This window comes from Canis lupus, chromosome 34, assembly GCF_048164855.1.
Source record: "Canis lupus baileyi chromosome 34, mCanLup2.hap1, whole genome shotgun sequence".
Taxonomy (NCBI): domain Eukaryota; kingdom Metazoa; phylum Chordata; class Mammalia; order Carnivora; family Canidae; genus Canis; species Canis lupus.
Window position 1 is genome coordinate 4,636,619 of NC_132871.1, and position 20,402 is coordinate 4,657,020.

At 38.3% G+C, this 20,402-nt stretch overlaps 1 long non-coding RNA gene across 1 annotated transcript in view; it reads right to left on the bottom strand.

Moving 5' to 3' along the window:
* The window catches only part of LOC140624195 (uncharacterized), a 172,144-nt gene extending 152,249 nt beyond the window's left edge, over positions 1-19,895 (bottom strand). Inside the window, exon 1 of the long non-coding RNA XR_012023708.1 lies at positions 19,552-19,895. This is a non-coding gene — a long non-coding RNA (uncharacterized lncRNA). The remainder of the gene's footprint in view (positions 1-19,551) is intronic.
* Positions 19,896-20,402: the final 507 nt, after the last annotated feature.

Sequence of the window (20,402 nt, forward strand, 5' to 3'; positions counted from 1 at the left end):
GGAAGAATTAAGTAACTTACTCAGATGAGCTAAAATCCAAACTGACGTTCGCTGATTCATTTAATCACTCGACTGTATGGCCCCCCCAGGACGTTTTGTCCTTAGTAAACAATACCTACGTGGAGTGCCTAGGTGGTTCAGGCGGTTACACGTCCGACTCTTGATTTTGGCTCATGTCAGGATCTCAGAGTCCTGGGAGGGAGGCCCCATGTTGGGCTCTGTGCTCAGCAAGGAGTCTGCTTAAGATTCTCTCTCCCTCTTCTCCCCCACCTCCACTGCACTTTCTCTTTCTATCTCTCTCTCAAATAACTAAATAAAATCTTAAACACACACACACAATGACTACCTGCTTTTATCATTTTTATCATTTTATTTCATTTGTTATTTTTCATTGTATTTGATTCTAGGTCCTTACACTCTCCTTAGGTTTAGTTAACTGTCCAAAAAACTCAAATTCCTTACAGAAGTTAATATTGATAAACAGGAATTTAGCCATTTACTATACTCCTGAGCTAAAGCAACTCTTGTCGTTTTGGTCAACATTCACTCAATGACTTTGTGTTGACTGCTTTGGTAGATGCTATTGGCCATTCCCAAGACTCTCTTCCCCTTTGCCTGCCTCTGCTAAAGCATTTGGACGTTTTGAACAGTCATCTTCCAGACTCCTTTTCAGCTAGGAGTGGCTACATGACACAATTCTATTCAATGACATGCAAGCAAAAGTCACCTGGGAGTTTGTGGAAATATCTCCACTGCCTGATAAAAAAGTAACAAAGGTTCCTGGGATGACCTCTTTCTTTCTCTATCTGCCAAGATTATAAACTTAATGCCTGGAACTGAGGCAGTCATCTTGTGTTTGAGAGTAAAAAACATAAGGACCCAAGAACAACACTGAAAACAGGCAATTCAGATGGAGAGTGAAAGTCTTAAGACTCCACTCCAATCCCATGACAGTCAGCATTTTAGGAGTCTTTTAAAGTGTAGATAAATGTCCTTATAGTTCAAGGCTCTCTTGGCTGCATTTTCTGTAACGCAGAACCAAAAAACCATTCTAACTCAGGTATGCGCTAGCCACGTTGCACGCACTTTCCTAAGTCGTCTTGATACAGCAAACATATTCGCAGAACTCACATTCTCATGAAAATGACATAAACAAACAAGCAAGTAAAGAATTTTGAGTACAGTAAAGAACTAAATAAAGCAGGGCAAGGTAGAGTGTGACAGGATATGTCCACAGAAAGTTTCTCGAAGGAGGTGACATTTGACCTAAATAACATGTGGGACAAAACCATGCTTTGGAGGAAAATCGTTTTAAACTAAAAAACAGTATACGCAAAAGCCATGAGACAAGAAAATTCCTGACGTATTTAAGGATTCACAAATGACCAGTATGATGGAAGCCCAGTGGAAGGAAGAGCAGACACTGCCACAAAAGTAAGCAATGCAGTTTTAATATCCATGAACTTTGATTTTAAAGCCTCGTATTTATCTGGGAGCATTTAATTTCTTTAAAAAAAAAAAAAAAGCCATTCCCTTGACTTTTGGTAATTCCCTGCCATGCACTAAAAACTTTTTGTAGAACATTATCCTATCTCAACTCTCCATGACATCATTGGAACCATTTGAAACTCCCATCCATTCACCTGTTTTTAAGGACATTGATGATACCAAAGAATGGTGGAGTTTCTTCGAAGTTTGTCTTTAGACATCCAAGCGATGCATAACAGCACTTGCTGAGACCATAAAATAAATCAGTTCTCTGAATAGAGGTCTGCCATATTTTTCATACTTCTTTCCCTAAGATGCTTCTAACACTAACCTACAGCATTTTTTTAAATGAGTTAGCACCTAAGAATGGAAAAAATTAAACAATTTCCTCACAACATATTCAGAAATTTTGACATCCACATTAATGATGAACTATGGGATTCCTTCAAGTCACCATCTGTTTGCAGAGCTATTTCAGAACCAGTGGTGCAAAGATGCTGGATATTTCCTTCTATGAGGAGACAGCTGGTAGGTAAAAGAGAAAAATGATAGACCCTAATCTAACCAATTAATCTGGTTTCCATATCCCTTTGTATAAGCATTATGGCAATAAGCTAAGGATGATTGCTTTTCACCTTGCATCTCAGTAGGGAAAGTGATGGATTTGCAAAATTTAGAACAATTCTAAAGATGGAATCAGAGGAAAACACTACACCAAGTGGCAAGACTAGGGTTCTGTTAAAGTCTACTTGAAGCTCTAGTATAAATATGTAGTTGAACTTATGATAAGCCTCCAAGACTCCATTATAAGTCTAAATATTGACTCTGAAGATAAACAGAGAGATACATTCATAGAAATGAAATACATCAGATTATATTTCATCATATTGAAATATTTATGAAAGTCTTATTCAATACAAGAGAAAGTAATTTCTTCAAGTAGTCCAGCTAATCAACGTCAAAGAATTGATAACATTAGAATATCACCATTTTGCAACCCAAATGAAATCACTGATTCAAGCACTACTCATTAATGAATGAAACCATTAGTTAACAATTTGATGGTGGACTTTTCAATGGGAGGCAACAGGCTTCACCACCAGAAACCACTGGTCAATCTTGGAGCTTTTTTTAAAAAATTGTATTTATTTATTTGAGAGAGAGAGAGAGAGAGAGAGAGAGAGTGAGCAAACAAGCATGAGTTGAGGCTGGGGGGAGGGAGAAGCAGACTCCCCACTGAGCAGGGAACTCGAAGCAGGGCTGGATCCCAGAAGCCTAAGATCATGATCTGAGCCACCCAGGTGTCCCTGATCTGTTTTTATAACAAGTGGGCCAACCTGACATTGTGCCTCCACATGTGATACAACAGGAAACACAAAGGATGACCTGGAAAATAATCTGTTTCAAAAATTTGAATGTGGATCAAATCATATCCGTAGCACTAACTTTCATTTACAGGAAGTATGTAGGAATGAGGAACAATTTTAACATTGAAAGAAAGCAAATAGACAAATCCAGAACTTGGGCAACCTACAGGGCACTTGCCATGAGTCAATGACATGGGGAGAAAGCTACTGAGGAGATGACTTCAAGTGAAAAGAGTTTTAAGGGAGACAACCAACAAATGCATAAACTTGTTTGAATCTTTATTCTAAAAAAACAAACAGGGATCCCTGGGTAGCGCAGCGGTTTGGCGCCTGCCTTTGGCCCAGGGCACGATCCTAGAGACCCTGGATCGAATCCCACATCAGGCTCCCGGTGCATGGAGCCTGCTTCTCCCTCTGCCTGTGTCTCTGCCTCTCTCTCTCTCTCTCTCTCTCTGTGACTATCATAAATAAATAAAATTTAAAAAAAAAATAAAAATAAAAATAAAAATAAAAAATAAAAAAACAAACAAAAAAAACAGGTAAAGAGTTTTTTTAAACCAGAGAAATGTAATTATGAATTGCTTATTAGATGATACCAAAGAATTATTTTCAAAGTTTATTGTGAGAATGACACTGTGAGAATATAGCTTTTTTTCTTTGAGAAATGAATACCAAAGTTCATTGAGGTGAAGTGATGCTATGTGTAGATTGTACCTTATACTAAATCAGCAAAGTAGGGAGAGGGGAGAGTAGATGAAGCAAATATGTCAAAATCCTGATAATCTGAGTGAAGGGAATAGAGTTTATTGAAAGATTTTTCCTATTTTTTTCACATTTAAAAGTTTTTTTTTTAGAGAGAGAGAGCACACAAGGGGAGGGGAGGGCAGAGGGAGAGAGAGAATCCCAAGCAGGCCCCATGCCCAGCACAGAGCCCATGCGGGGCTAGTCTCATGACCCTGAGATCATGACCTGAGTGGGTGAAATCAAGAGTGGGTCGTTTAACTGACTAAGCCACTCAGGGGCCCCTCATATTTGAAAGTTTTTATAATAATTTTTAATACTCATTAATCAGAGCTTCATTAGGTAATTTGTTTGAAAATGTTTCTCTTAGGACAAATAATATTACCAAAGCACTTTTAAAAATACGTGGCTACTGAAAATGTGCTAATTATGTAAGCTGTCCTACATCCATGCATTCATATGTGGCACCTTTCATTAATGGGATAAATCTGCCCTTTTTTACTGGTTGATTTTAACATAATTTCCTCTTAGGCAGCCCAGGGGGCTCAGCGGTGTAGCGCCGCCTTCAGCCCAGGGCGTGATACCGGAGTCCTAGGATCGAGTCCCACATCGGGCTCCCTGCATGGAGCCTGCTTCTCCCTCTGCCTGTGTCTCTGCCTCTGTGTGTGTGTGTGTGTGTCTCTCATGATTATATAAATAAAAAATTTTAAAAAAATAGTTTCCTCTTTGGTGGTCTGGCATTTTATTTTTACTTTTCCTGTTTGAAACTAATTGTGCTTCTTACAAACAAGACTTTGTAAAAAATAAAAATAAAAAAATAAAATAAATAAAAAAACAAGACTTTGTGTCTTTCATCAATTCTGCTAAATTCTCAGTCATCATGCCTTCAAATATTTCTAGTTCATGCCTTCAATTTTCTCTAGTACATCTCTTTTGCTCTCCTTCTGGGTATGCAATTAAATGTATGTTGAACATGATTTTTCAATGTCTGCCACTATCACCTTCCTATTTTCTATTTTCCTGTTTCTCTGCAATTATTTGGTTTATTTATTCAAATATGTCTTCCATTTGCTAATTTTCTCTCCAGCTAACCTATTGTTCAACTTACTCTTCAAATTTTAAATCTAGCGACTACATTTTTTCATCTCTAAAAATCCTATTTTAAAATTTTACCTCTTTATAAATATCTTATTTACCAATAGCTTCTATTTTCTTGCCTTTTGATTATTATAAACATATTTACTTTACAATTTCTTACAGATTATTCACTATCATCTCAAGTTCTTAGATAATCTTGTTTGCTGAATCAGTCTGACTCACTCATTTTCTTGCATGTGTGTGTGATTGTGTCTGTACACACGCGTGCGCCTGTGTGTTCACTCGTTTAGAAAATATATATTGGGCACCTAAGTGCCAGGCACAGTTCTACCTGCTGGCCAGTAGAAGTGAACAAGAGATAATAATAGTGAACAAGAGATAATAATCCCTGCCCTCTACAGCTTTCTTTCTAATCTTGTTCTTAAGCAAGACTCTCCGTCCTTATCCCAATCCCAAGAAAATATGGTGCATTGTGCATCATTGACACATTTCTCCTGAGCAGTTTTATTTCCCTTCTGTCAGGTGACCCAACATGTTACAGCTTCAGATACATTTTTATGTTAATTTCTCATTTTAGAATTTCCTAAACCATCAGGATACTGTAACTTAACTCCAAATCCATTTGAAGGATAGACCAAAGTTTAAATATCTCCCACCCAAAAAAGAGGTAATTTTCCTTTTTCTCTCTTTCACCGTCCACTCTAATGGGTGATGTTTTCAGTCCCTTCTCTTAGAGTATATTCTGGGCTCTATGCATGGGTCCAGCCTCCAACTCTCCGTCTCAAGAGCCCCAGGTCCACTCTCACATCTTTGTGTAGGTGATCAAATCTAAGCCCCTAGCTGCTCTCTGGTCCAATTCCTCTTCCAGGCTGTCACAATGTCCCGTTTGTACCTATCCAGTGTTCGTGTTCCTATTTGCTCAAGCACCTGAGAATTTCTTTCATACTCTGTTAAGTTCATCTATGCTTATTATAAAAAATATTTTGCTTGTTTTCTCAAGGTGGGAAAATTTCTATTAATTTTCGGGAAGCAGAAATAGCAATACTAACATTTAACGAGCTGCTAAGCTGGCCTGGCTGTCATAACGTTGGGATGTCTTCACATGAAACTAAGGACAATTCTTTTGCTTTTAACTCTGTATGCATGTTGAATTGTTTTACTGCTTATAAAGTCAAATTTTCATCTTATAATGATAATTCGCAAGTGAAAGGACTTCATAGAGTAAGAGTTTAGTTTCTAAGATACTTTAAGATGAGACTTGAAAAAAGATGTGAAAAAAATACATACTAGAGAAAATGTATAGCTTTAGTTATTATAGACCAAAAAAGTAAGGGACATAGGGGACTTAACACCAAAATGATTCCAGGTGAAACCAAATAGAATCATGGAGTTATATGAATAGAATTTCTCAGTGGACAAAAAGTAGAATTAAGGGGCACTTGGCTGGCTCAGTCAGTAGAACATCAGTAGAACATGTGATTTTTAATCTTAGGGTTGTAAATTCAAGCCCCCTGTTGGGTGTAGAGATCACTCAAAATCTTTTTTTAAAAATTGTTGATGTGAGTTATCAGTTAGATATGACACTAGGGCCATTATGACCAAAATTCTTATTATAAAATATGATTTAGTTTCAGACAAACACTACCCTCTATCATATTAAATTATTGTTAATTTGAGTTTTATTTGTTTTTATGGTTTGATATATAGTGTATAACTTGTTATGATTTTATGGTTCTATTAGAGCTACAAGAGTGAAAAGAGTCTAATATTACGTTTATATATATTTATGTAACATTATAAAAATGTAAGTAAATACTAGAAACTGGACTTTTTTTCTCTAAAAAGATTAAGAAACAGAAATGCAACTGCAAAAGGTTATCCTTTCCAGGTTTGTTTGTAGTTGCAAAATATATGCCCACACATAGGAGAGTAATATAACAAACTGTGGGCAAGTCTCTTGAGGCTGCAGTTTTAGATTAATGCTCAAAAAGTGAATTTTTTTATTATGTGAAACTAAAATGACATTATGTTTTGTCAAAAGATAATTTAAAGACCCTCTTTCAATAATAAAGGAATGAAGCTAACATGTTAAGGTTAAAAACATGGTGTTAAACAACACTACGTTCAAATGCTGACTCCATCATTTACTCACTCTGTGACCTGGAATAAATTATTTAACCACACTGAACTTCAGTTTTCTCCAGTGTAAAATGGAGTTAATAATAACTTCAAAGGGCTGTTAAAAAAATTAGATGAGATTTACTATTGAAAGTATATGACTAACACCCAATTGGTCTTAACTCAAAGTTAAATCCCTCCTCCTACTTTTCCCTTATCCTGTAGAGGACAGGCAATAGAGTCCTGACTCTTTTTTTTTTAATCCCTAAAGAAGATGTTCATATTCTATAAAACTCTTGATGAAAAATTATGGCAGTTCAAGTATCTTTAGAAAAGAGCAATGGAAATAACTTTTATTTTTAAAATGTAAGCCTGTATCATGTCAAGTGTTCAATAAACAGCTGTGGGGTTTTTTATTTGTTTGGATAATAATCTATTTTATGTTTTATTATAAATAATTCATCATGCATACGTTTTTTAGTCAAATATTTTCTTTAGTATAAAACTGCATTGGAATTAATGATATAATATTTTTAAAGAGTTATTATTGAATGAGTTTCAATTTTTAAGAGAGCTAGTTCTGAAAAATTATAACTACAAATACAGGAAATACTAGAAACTTTACATAGGATTAATCAGCCAGTTAATACTGTTTTCTGAACATAACAATCAGATGACAATGAATGAAAGATTATAGAAATTAGATAATTCAGTCAACATAAATCATCAAAGCTTAGGTTGAAACATTTTTTCCTAATAATAGACATGTTCTAGTCTAAAGTCTACTCATTAAAGCCAAAGGATTCTATACCTTTATTTTTTAGTTAGTCACAGCCCAAATAAGTATAATCCAAGCTCTTCCAAAGAAGTAAATCAGCTGAAATTATTTAAAGACACATTTTTTTTAGACTCTTACCTATAGAGAACATTCTAATGGTGACCAGAAGGGAGGCAAGTGGGGGGATGGGTGAAACAGGCGGTGGGGATTAAGGAGGGCCCTTGTGATGAGCACCAGGTGCTGTATGGATACTATATTGTACACTCAGAACTAATATTACACTGTATGTGAACTAATTGGAATTTAAATAAAAACCTAAAAAAAAGAGAGAAGGGAAAAAAAATCCTAAAGATAACATTATTGAAACCTAAGCCTAAATATGTATTTATGGTACTATGATAAAAGGTGTTCACAAACTAATTTTAATACTCACTAATGTCCTTCACATCACTATGTAAATAAATTAAATGCCTGTTAATGTAGATAAAATATGTATAAATCATTATTTATTGAAGGCTTATTTTGCACAAGGCAATGTAATGCAATCATTGATTAAAATCATTTTTGATAAAATTAATGATGTCCTACATTTGAAACGAAAAAAAATGCTATTCAACAATCTATGACCAAAAAAAAAAAAAAAAAACCATCTATGACCAGGAAGCCGCTGCATACCTTATTAGTCATTAACTTTACCTTTCTCCGTCAAATAAGTAACTGAGATTTTCTCTGTCTTCCTCTCCCTGAATGCTATATTAGAGAGTGCAAATCAATGACCACTACAAAATGACTACTCCTGACTGATAAAAATCTCTTCTTGTGCCTATAAGAAGAGTTACATATGAAGAAGCAAAGCACGTTTCATATCCACCTACAATAAAAGCTCATTAAAGTTATGCAGCCCTCCAAATCCGGCTCAGTAAACGAGATTTACAGAGACATATTTGCATATATTAGTAGTACTAGACAGGATTTCTTAAATGCGATATTAAAAATCTGGCCTAGGAGCACTAGGCTGCCTCAGTCGGTAAAGCATGGGACCCTCTCCTGGGTTTGTAAGTTTGAGACCCAGGTTAGGTGTAGAAATTACTTAAAAAAATAAAATCTTAAAAAAAAAATATGGCATAAAAATTTTAGAAAGGAAAACTACGAACAGGGACACCCAGGTGGCTCAGCAGTTGAGCATCTGCCTTTGGCTCAGGTCGTGATCCCAGGGTCCTGGGATCGAGTCCCGCATTGGACTCCCCTTGGGTTTCCTGCTTCTACCTTTGCCTATGTCTCTGCCTCTCTCTGTGTGTCTCTTATGAATAAATAAAATATTTCAAAAAGAAAAGAAAACTATAAACATACATACATATCATTGTAGCCATATTTATGTATAGTTATATGTAGCTTTATGGTACCTAGGTTGTCCCTGTATCATTTTTAGAAATAAAATGTTAAGAGTGAGTTGAGAAATAGCAAAGGATTCTTCAGGAGCCCTTCCGTCCTTTATCAAAGACTCCTTGAGAAAGAAAATAGCTTCCAGACAAGACTCGTTCCTGATTAAACCCACAGAAAATAAGGACTCCTGAGTGGCTCGGTGGCTTAAGTGCCTGCCTTCGGCTCAGGTGGTGACCCCAGGGTGCTAATCAAGTCCCCATGGGGCTCCCTGCTCAGCAGGGAGCTTGCTTCTCCCTCTCCTCCCCGCTCACACACACTCTCGCTCTTTCTCAAATAAATAAATAAAATCTAAAAAAAAAATAAATAAAATAAAATAAAATAAAATCTTTTAAAAATAAAATAAAAAACTTAAAAGTGGGGAATAATAGGAGACTCTCAGCCATCTGAATTGCTTCATAAACGCTCAGGAATTGGAGGGAGAACAATGTAACGGTAGCAAAGGTGAGGGATGTTGCTAACTTCTTCCTCTTGTCGGAGCCCATGAGAAGTAGCAGGTAGGGAAACAGAACGGGAAATGTGACAGCTTCATGGCAAAAGAATTCAACTCCGATAAATACTAGGCAGAAACAACAAAATTGTCAAGACTTCTCATTTACAGTGATGACTCTCAAACTGCAGGGTCTTCTAGTCATTAAGTGTCCCAATCAAAGTGTTGTTTTTCAAGTACAGGGATCCCTCGCTTAATGATTTTCATTAGTGCTTGAAAACCCTGTGGTTAAGTAAAGAGCTTTTAAATGAAAAAATAAAAATAAAAAACAAAGTGTTTCCATTAAGTTTAATAAGGAAATTGTGATGTGTTTGATCTCAACACAAAATTCTCAAATCATTTTCACAGCTAGAAAAATATATCAGTTGAATGAAAACATGTTTATATTAGTAATAAACAGCAATTTGAAAGTAAACAAATATGGCTTGTACATAAAAGCCACTGTTATTGTAGTTAACTGTTTTCCTTATTTGTGAGACATTTTTCTTTTTTTTTTTCTTTTTTCTTTTTTCTTTTGGTATATTTTTTTATTGGAGTTCGATTTGCCAATACATAGCATAACTCCCAGTGCTCATTCTGCCAAGTGGCCCCCTCAGTGCCTGTCACCCAGTCACCCCAACCCCCTGCCCACCTCCCCTTCCACTACCTCTTGTCCGTTTCTCAGTTAGGAGTCTCTCAGGCTCTGTCACCCTCTCTGATATTTGAAACATTTTTCTTGACCAATCTTTCAGATTTGAAGGTTCGTGATCATTTTGTCCTTAAAATAAAATCATATCCCAGAAAAATACCTTTTGGGCAAAATATAGGCTAAGTAAGGGAGGACATAACAGATTGAAGATTCACAGAAGATACTAAATCTTCATCTCTCTCTTTAGAGTACACACACAAGGAGGTTTAGTTTAGTTTAGTTTAGTTTAGTTTAGTTTAGTTTAGTTTAGTTAGTTTAGTTTACCTAAACCACAAGCGCCAGCACATGTTTTAAATGGAAGGAATTTGAGAAACAGCAGAAGCAGGCAGTGCTCTCTGACCCTCCCTCCTTCCTTCCCTCCCCCCCACTCCCCGTGAAGCAGGTAATATAACCCTCCTGTGAGAGGTGCCCTCCCCATTCCCAGAGGAAAGGATCATCCTTATTTCCAAAGATGCAAGTGGAGAGGAATCCAAACAGGATTCATAAGCTTCCCCCAGTTTACAAGTCTTAGCTCATACCCTCCGTCCTATCATATTTTCCCAGAGTCTTCCACTCTTCATCAAACCTTGAAAAAAAACTCAGATTCCACCATTTGTTTGGATCTTCCTTACAAAAAGATTCCTGTGTCCCATAAAACTCATGTTAAAAAAAAATAATAAAAAAAAAAACTTGTATGCTTTTCTCTTGTTAATCTATCTTTTGTCAATCTAATTTACAGGGCCCCAGCCAGAGGACCTGGGACAGGAGAGAAAAAGTTTACCTTTCCTTCCCCTACACACACAAAGCAAAATGGTTTGGATTCATTTGTACATGGCAGGCAATTCAAATGTGTTCCATGTGGAAAGCTCTGAATGGAAATTTTTACATCAAGGAAATTGTCAAATATGTCTTTGCCTGAAATCATAACATTGAAATGTCATTTTTATGGTGTATTCCTTTAGTGTACTTTGGGGGGGAACAAGTTATTTAAGGAAAAGAATAAATAAAAAGAGTCATTGTCCAAAATGGTATCACTTTTCCAGTCATCACAGTGAAAAGTTCCTTCACTGAACAGTCATTATGGGGATAAATCTGAATAGAATTACAAATGGAAGACAGATTAGTTATTCAATAAGAATTTTTCAAATGCCTGTCCAAAGCAAATTGGACTGCTTGCAGAACCTAACCCTTAGATGGGTTGAACTACTCTGTTTACCCTTGTTGAGATTTTGCTGGAGGAAATGCCACAGGCTAAACCTGTTCAACCTCAAGGTAGCTTTCCTTTAGCAAAACTCTGCAAAACAAAAGATATGTCATTCTGGTACCATTTAGCCTGATTTCTTAAAACAGAATAATTGGCCCTGGCGTTATCAGCCACAGGATACCTAGATCAATCTTGTAGACTGAAAACCTATTACTACTTGTAGATCTTAGTCAAAACAACTGTATTCTAAAAGCGCTCTGACTCGGGAGGTGACAAATGGCGTGGGAGGAGATGAACCCCTGCCTGGCCAGCTGGGAATCAGCAAACTCAACCCTGGCTTGACAGATTTGTAGCTCATTTCCCTTTCCTCTGAACATTACCTTCATGTCATCCCCTCTGTCTTAAACTCTACCCTGAAACAATTCCTGTTCCTTAATGTTTTGCACAGAGAGTTAATATTTTACCATTTTCATTATCTTTCAAAAGTATATGACAATCACATATGGATTATTCCCCCATTGGCTGATCCTGTGTGATGTCATTTATTTATTTTTTCAAACATTTAATTTTTAGGGAATCTCTACACCCAGCGTAGGGCTCAAACCCATAACCCCGAGATCAAGAGTCACACACTCTACCAACAGCCAGCCAAGCACCCTAGACTGCCATTTAGATGTCAAAAAAGCAATAGCCATCTGAACTCAAGTCTGAAAAGCTGTTCTATTTACACCTCAAGTCTTTTTAGAACAACATAAAGGCAGTGCTAGCCAATAAATTTCTGCAATAATGGTTATTTTCAAGAACTGCACTGTGCCATAGGGTAGCCACTAGCCAATTTCTGTTAATTTGAGTTTGAATAGCTGCATATGCCTGTTAGGCAAAGGAAAAGGACAAAAAGTGAAAGTCTGGAAGGTCTTGGCAAAGGAGCCCATGTAGCATAGTAAAGAAGTGTAGTTGGGATGTTGTTAGCACAATGCAAACAGAAGTCAGAGTTATGGCTCTCAAGCAAGAGGCCTTGATCTCCACAGCAAGAAAGGAAGAGCCACAACTCTGTGCACACCGCTGGAGCTTATCTAAGACTTGCTATTGTAGAAGAGGAAAAAAACTGTATTCTCTACCCTCTTGAGTTTAGTACCTGAGATCTGTGAATTAAACTGACAAAAGAGAGATTACAGAAGAAAAGGCATACAAGTGTTATTTGATCTGAATAGTTTATTGCTTTTCTGCATAGGAATCTTCATAGAAAAGAAATGAAGACCCAAAGAAGTAGTTATACCCAAGGGCTTATATGCCATTTTAACAAAGACTGATGAACTGGTAGAGAAGTGACAAAAAGAGAGGGGCTTCTCGGGCTGGTCAGTGGTGTGAAGGTAGATATATGGGGGAACTAATGGAAGATAAAGGTAATTTTAGGAAGGGCTGTTAGTGTAGATCCAACTCAGTGCTGACTTTTTATCTCCAGTAATAATATCTGTTCCCCGCCCCCAAATCCGGATATAGGAGATGCAACAGGGAAGATCTCCACAAAGGGAAATCATGTCCTGCTATTAGGCCGATGAAGAAGACAGACACCTCTTTCTGCCTTTACTGTGTCTTAATTGCCTTCAGCTCAATACAGTTCTCCTGCAAGAGTGGCATATTTGGCTGAGGCGCGCTCCGATCGCCTTCGCTATCACTACCAACTTCTGCACAAGCTAAAGTCCTCTGTTTTCTAAGATGATTTTCGTTTCAATATCTTCCCTCTTTAAAAGAAATGTGTGTGGAAATACAATGGGACAGGACTATACAGGTCCACCTTCTCAAAGTTACGGGCTCACCCCAACCGTTTCTGAGATTTTTGCTTTCCTGGTCTCTAATCCACTTCAAATTTGGACCCTATGAATCTTTATAAGGCTCCTTTTTCTGCTGACATCATTGTAACCCATCAAAATACATCAGATGGTAATCAGATCGCACGCGTATGTAGTCAGAATCCACCAGGTACATAAGACTGTGCTAAGTACTGGAAATGTACTGGTGAACAACACACACTGACTCCCTCCCGGTCCTCAGTGAGCTTACAGTTTGATGCATCAGATATGAAAAAAAGTAAACAACCTTTTTTTGAACTGGAGTGAGGCTCTGCAGGAAAAGAACTGGGTGGCCCAAGAGAGAATAGCAGAGTGGTTGGGGGCGGGGGGCATACTCAAGCCAGGGGAGTTAAGGAAACCTCCCTGGAAATGTGAGCCGAGCAGCACACAAAGGAGCCAAAGACGGAAATATTAGAAAGGGCAAAAAAGCAGGACTGTGGGAAGGTGCATTTGAGGGAACAAAAGGACAGAGGTGCTCAGGAGAAGAGGACAGAAGCGGGCAGGAATGCCTTTATTCAGGGTCCTGTAGTCCTGAGCAGGTGTTGGGATTTTATTCTAAGTGCAGCAGAAAGCTTGGAAGCATTTTGGAAAGAAAATGATATGATCCGATTTACATTCTAAAAGAGTAGTTCTGGCTGCTGCATAATAGAGAACAAAATAGAGGGAACAAGAATGGATGCAGGGAGAACGTTCTGGAGATTATAAAGTGCCCTTGTAAGTGCTCACTGAATGACTGCAAATATTCCCACAGCAGTCTATAAATAATCACTGTCCCACGTGAACCATTTTTTTTTGAAACCCAGAACTATATCAGTAGGTTAGGAGGCTGGGTCCTGAAATTTCATCACAAATCAGCTTAATCCTGAGGCTGAGGCCTGAGATTGATGCAACTGAGAGACTACAGTAGCAGGATCAGGCATAGGTGATGAGAACCCAAAAAATGAGAAGAAGGAACGATCCAAAGACATATGAAATGACAGCACGTGGTGACAGAGGGACTACCGGAGCCAAGACGGAATCATGAAACGCAATTCTCCAAGGTGATGAGACTCAGTCCCAAGACCACACAGCTGCTCAGCAGCATGTGTCCATGTGCAGCTCTACGTCCTACTTTCCTCATCGGTAGGATGGGCAGGGGACGGGTTTCTAGATCCTGGTGGGGCGGTGACGATCAAACAGCTAATAAATAGGAGCACTGGGAACAGTATCTCAAAAACCAGTTCAGAACACGTACAAACCTTGTTGAAGTACATTTAAGTAAAAATGTCAGATACCCCTCGAGTTTTGTTCTGACTTCCAAAAACAGCAATTCCATATGGCCATCCAGGAAAATTTAAGGTAATATTTACAAGGTCATTTTAATATAAATTTTGTTGACTTACATGGTTTAGCCGCCCCATCTTATTAACTTTTATTTTTTTTATTAGTTATTTTATATACACCCAGTACCTCCTTTAGAAATCTTGCTTATTCGTTTTGTGGCTCCCTCTTGAGTTTAATAAGATATTTACTCTTAATAATGTAATAATTCTAGGTAAAACAGTATTGAATAGTTTGAAATTTATTTTCTGACTTAATGAAAAATATTTAAGTCTCTAGATAGACCAAAGTTCTATCTTGCAAGGCTAGGATCAACCTGGAAAATAATCACCTTCAAGATGATGAGTAAAGGTCTTGAGACATCAGACAAAACAGAGAGGCATCCTTTTACTTTGAAACATTTTGGGGAAAGGTCAAGAAAAGAAGTACTTTTATTTGAAGGATGATTCATATTGCTCTTTCAGTGATTACAAATCAGGAGAAAATATTTCATTACATTTCAATACCTAACTTGCAAATCAAATAGCTGTTGGGGTCATAAGTATTTACAATATATAATAAATTTTTCAGTTACAAGTGCTGATAGGAATCAACATTAACATTTTTATTCTTTTCTCTCACAGAGGGATTAAGGGACTGAAATCCCTTTAATTGTTACTAAATCCTATTCCAAGCTTGAATTTGCTCTTATGGAAATTTTAAAGCACTAGAAGTCTGAACCCATTTTAAAATAAATGCCATTTGCTTCTCGCGACTTTCCTTTAATAATTGTTTAAGTTCTTTAAATGCATGCAGACTTCTTACCGAGTGCTGAAACTAGGTGCCCACACTAAGAGTAAAATTAAATGCCTCATTTCCTTTATGACCAAGGCGGCAAACCTTTTCTTGCTATTATGGTGTGAATTCAGCAAATAACTCCACCGCCATTTATTGAATTTTTCCTCGTTCAGATATTCACATTCCAAGCTCTTGTATAGGTAGTGAACTGGTAACATTTTTCAATAAACCTCAAAATTTCATTTGAAATGCCCTGAAGCGAAGACAATACTAGCTATTACCTAGCAGAGGGGTGAGCCAGTTTAGCCTTTCGAAAGTTTGACATTTAAAAGAAGTCCGGAAACATAGATTAAGAACATCTTAAATTAATGCTGTAGGTTAACATCTGGCAAAGAACACATTTGCCATTAACTATTTTTGAAGAAACCTCCTGCATGAGAGAAAAGAATTCCCTTTCTTTCCTAAACAAGGTATCCCCTTGTGAGTAGCCTTGAAATACAATTTCCAAAGGCACAAAGCACCTTTGCCCTTTTTCTGCAAATAGAACAACTCTAATACCTCCACGTAGAGCGTGCCGTCATCCTACTGCAAAAGAACAAGAATCGGGGACTCTACAACAGTGGAACCTGGCAACTGCTAAATGGCGATTCGGGGGAGTCAGGAACAGAACATCATGAACGGGCTCTAAGAATCCTGGTAATTGTTTAAGAATTTTTGGAAAGCTTGAGAGGACTATGGGATGGAGGTGCTTTTGCATCTCCTCTAAAATCAACTTTCTTGCCTCCTTTAAAGCCCCACCCAAGATCAGTTTGGCTTTAGATGGAAAACTATTTTTAACCCACTGATCACTAATAAAAACATGATCTTCGTATGGTTGGTACCTCGCATGCGTTTCTGGTTGCAGATAAAGAAGATAGCAAGAGACCCATCTGTTGCTAGGACATTCCAAAGATGTTATATTTTTGCGTCATAATTATGAGATGAATTAGGGCAAGGCTACGTGTGATACCAACTACTAAAAACGATAGCAGGTCGCAGTCTAGTTTCTGAAGGTATCCTTCACCCTCTCCCTTTGTCGTCTATATTCAATCTGTCACCAGGCACTGTCCTTCCTCCAACATCATCTTCCGGCCTTCACTGTTCTTTCTCCTCCTTTCCTAGATTCTCATCATCTTACGCCTGAATATTGATGACATTCCCTTAGCTCACTGACTCTCAGACATCCGTCTGAGGAGGCGGGCAGGCACAGGACACAGCTTTACTGGTACAAGAGAAGATGAGAAAATAAGGACAATGCAGTAAGTCTTTAATGACACCAAGTGGATTCGTTCTAATGTTCTGTCCTTTGCTCTGGGAGAGCGTCCTTCCTACTAATTTGGTGTTAAAATTCGATTCCTTTATGAAATAGTGGAGATAACATGCAGTCATTACTTTTTTTTTTTTTTTTTTTTTTGGTGTGTGTGTGTTTTTTTTTTCTTAACATCCTTCCTTAGCAAAACAAATATTTGACAACTCTATGTTAGTTCTCAAGAAGAGCCTGCCCATGTGGACTAGTGAGCTAGGTGGCCTCCCTCACTCCCACGTACCCTGTCCTTCCAGCTCCAGCTCTGATTATGCTCTTAATCTCTGGAAACAAAACAAAACAAAATGAACCACCTCATTCTTTCCCCAGTTTAAATATGCCTGAAATTTAAAAATTCTATGCATTCCTATAAGGGGTTGCTCATCCTGTTCATTTGCTCTAGTTCCCTTCTAGAGCCAGATTCCCTCAATTTCTTTTCTTGCTGAGTCAGCCAGTTAATCTTCTTAATCTTTTGTCTTGACTATTCCCAGGAGTCTGTGCATATTCTCAAGGAGGCTGACTTTGAGAAGGATTTTATTAACATGAATTTGAATTGGGAAAGGCAAAGCCAGACTTTTGGTTCTAAGTGTTCACCCCTCTGGTACACTTTAATGTTGAAAAGAACCTTTTAGGGAGCCACGCTTTAGTTTACTGCATACGGATCAGCCTTACACATCGAGTGGTGTTCTGTAGACTCCCAGACACGGATAAACCAGCGAAGGTGCCCAGCAAATTTTGTTATGACTACTTTAGGACAGATTGAAACTTAAATCAACAGCCTGTGGCTATGCTTAGGATAACAATTGTATCCAATTAGTTTTCTCACCATTTCTGCCCAAAGGTCTTTACCCTCTTCTCATTGCCAAAGACTATTAAACACCTCTCTCTGTGTTAAGGACAAGGTCCACTTACATGTTCGGAGCAGAGTGGTGGAAAGAGCATCTCTCAAAGTGTCTGGCGGTTCCTTAGTAGCAGCCTAAGCTCATTTGACATCTAAAAGCTCTCAATATGTAATTTTAATAGGGCATCAAAATAGCATTAAATTATGGGACATGAATGGTCCTGGAATGTTTTAACAAAAATGATGGTTTAAAAAGTAGATTTAGGGATCCCTGGGTGGCGCAGCGGTTCGGCGCCTGCCTTTGGCCCAGGGCGCGATCCTGGAGACCTGGGATCGAATCCCACATCGGGCTCCCGGTGCATGGAGCCTGCTTCTCCCTCTGCCTGTGTCTCTGCCTCTCTCTCTCTCTGTGACTATCTTAAATAAATAAAAAAAAGTTTAAAAAAAAATAGTACATAAAAAAAAATAAATAAATAAAAAGTAGATTTACTGGGCAGCCCGGGTGGCTCAGCGGTTTAGCACCACGTTCAGCCCAAGGTATGACTCTGGAGACCCAGGATTGAGTCCCACGTTGGGCTCCCTGCATGGAGCCTGCTTCTCCCTCGGCCTGTGTCTCTGCCTCTCTCTGTGTCTCTCATGAATAAATAAAATCTTTAAAAAAAAAAAGTAGATTTACTTTGAAGAGTCACAGTACCTCTGTTTTTCCTTATGTTCATGTGCTGCATCCAAGTAGCCAGGTCCTAATGGAAACAGCTCTAAATTGGGACTAGAAGAGCTAGCGTTGGGCAAACCCATCCTCACAACCTGTGGCAAGGTGAATTGTGGCCATTTATCTCCTTCTCTGAGTTTCAGTTCCGTCATTTGTAAGTAGGGTGAAAATTAAATACCCTTCAAGAAGTCCTTTGGGGAGTAAATGAGGAAATGTCTGTGAAAAATCCCTGTAATATTATTGTATTACTATAGGGAAGTCTCAAATTGAACAAGCCTTCATTATATTTGTGTTCAAGTATTGTGACCGTCAGCCAAAAGAGAAAAAAAAAAATAGACACTACACAGCCTGCAATCAAAGTCCCTACTGAAATAAATAAGGATAGGGAATCACTTTGCATACCTTCCAAACTTGCAACCAATGGTACCGCTTCAAGCGACACAAAACATTTTTATTGTACAAGTTTCTGTTTACTGCTAACAAAAATATATTATTTCTTATTCCATGCAGTTTGAGTGACAGGTTCAATTTTCTCTTTGGCTAATACAAAATGAACTACTCAGCAAATAATCCGTGCACTGTGTCACAATATAAAATTAAAGAGATTTATGCAGAAAGTAAAACACAGAAAAGCTAATTATAGTTGGTTTTCATGAAAAATCTCCTTGGCATGAGCCATTTCAGTAGATTGATGAGGTCAAAAGTCAATTTGTAGTAGGCTGAGAAGGTGAAGAAGTGCAAATTGCAATTACATGCTTCTCTTTTAAGAAGTTCCAGGGAGAAAGGATGGAGGAAGCTGCGACACAATCTCCAGGAAGCCCACAGAGGTGGGAAGGAGGGGAGGAAGGAAAGAGTATTGGAGGGACGGAACTTCAAAGTGAGTAGGGAAAAGGGAAGGGAGAAATCAGTGGGATCAGAGGCCAATGGTTGATGTTGGCCAATTAAATGAGAAGCAAGAGAATGGCAACAGCAAGAGCCTCTCTCCCTTCTCCTACTGCCCAGACTTGTCATTTTTCTCTTGAGTTGTTAACCCTTTGAAAGGGACTATGTTTGCTGCACATTGTATGATTTCCTACAATCACGAATGATCCTCAAATGCCAGAGCAAATGAAGACTTCTCAGTCTCTGTCTCGCAGTGAATCCTTCCCATCTTCATCATCTCAAAACCTCTCACCAACCTCTTTTCATCTTCCTGAATGTCTCCTTTCCTAAAAGCCTTCCCGGAACCAGTAGGGCTGCCAGGGTCATCATGAGGTAACAGCATCCCCCACCCCCACCCCGCCCCATGGCATATCCTGAAAAAAGCGCAGCCCTCACTCACACTACAAGCCCCAGCTGGGTCGTGAGGGGCTTCAGTATGGATGATCACTCAAGACAGGGTGACAGAGACTCCATCTCAACACATTTCATGATCATCAAGGCAGGAAGGAGGGAGCCAGCAGGCTCACGCGTTGTGGCCTAAAGCTCCTGTGAGGAGTGACATGCATCACTTCTGCTCACATTCCATTGACCTAATCAAGTAGCATGGCTGTCACTTCACAAAGGCCAGGGAAATGGAATACTTCTCTATGCCCAGAAGGAAGAGCACAGGAATATTTGTAAACAGTCCCTAAAACTCTATCCTCTCCCTCCCACCCTAAATATTTCACAAAATTAGATTCTTAACTTCCTTTTTCCACTGTGTACATTCTTCCTGAATAAACTTATTTACTTCCCACGTGACAATAACACTAAATCGACATGTCTTGCCCCAAATTCTCTTATAAACTCAAGACCCATTTACCTCCACTTGGATATCCCAAAAGCACCTTTAATTTAACACATATAATTGTAACTACCATTCTCACCCTATCCTATCTCCTATAATTGACTGTTTGCTGATTTTCCCTCCTATTAAACTGTAATTCACTTTAAATTATGTTTTATTTACGCTTGCATCACCAGGACCAAGCAACACATGAATTCTGGGAGGACACAAACATTCAGTCCACAACTGCTATTGAAGACTTTGGGTTTTACCCTGAGGGAAATGGGGAGCCATTGGACTGCTGGGCTTGCCATTTAAAAGCAGATTGATGGTACTCAAAAAAAATAAAAAATAAAAAAAAATAAAAGCAGATTGATGGAGGGTATATTAGTTATCTGTTTGTACATGAATTTCCAAAAGACGTA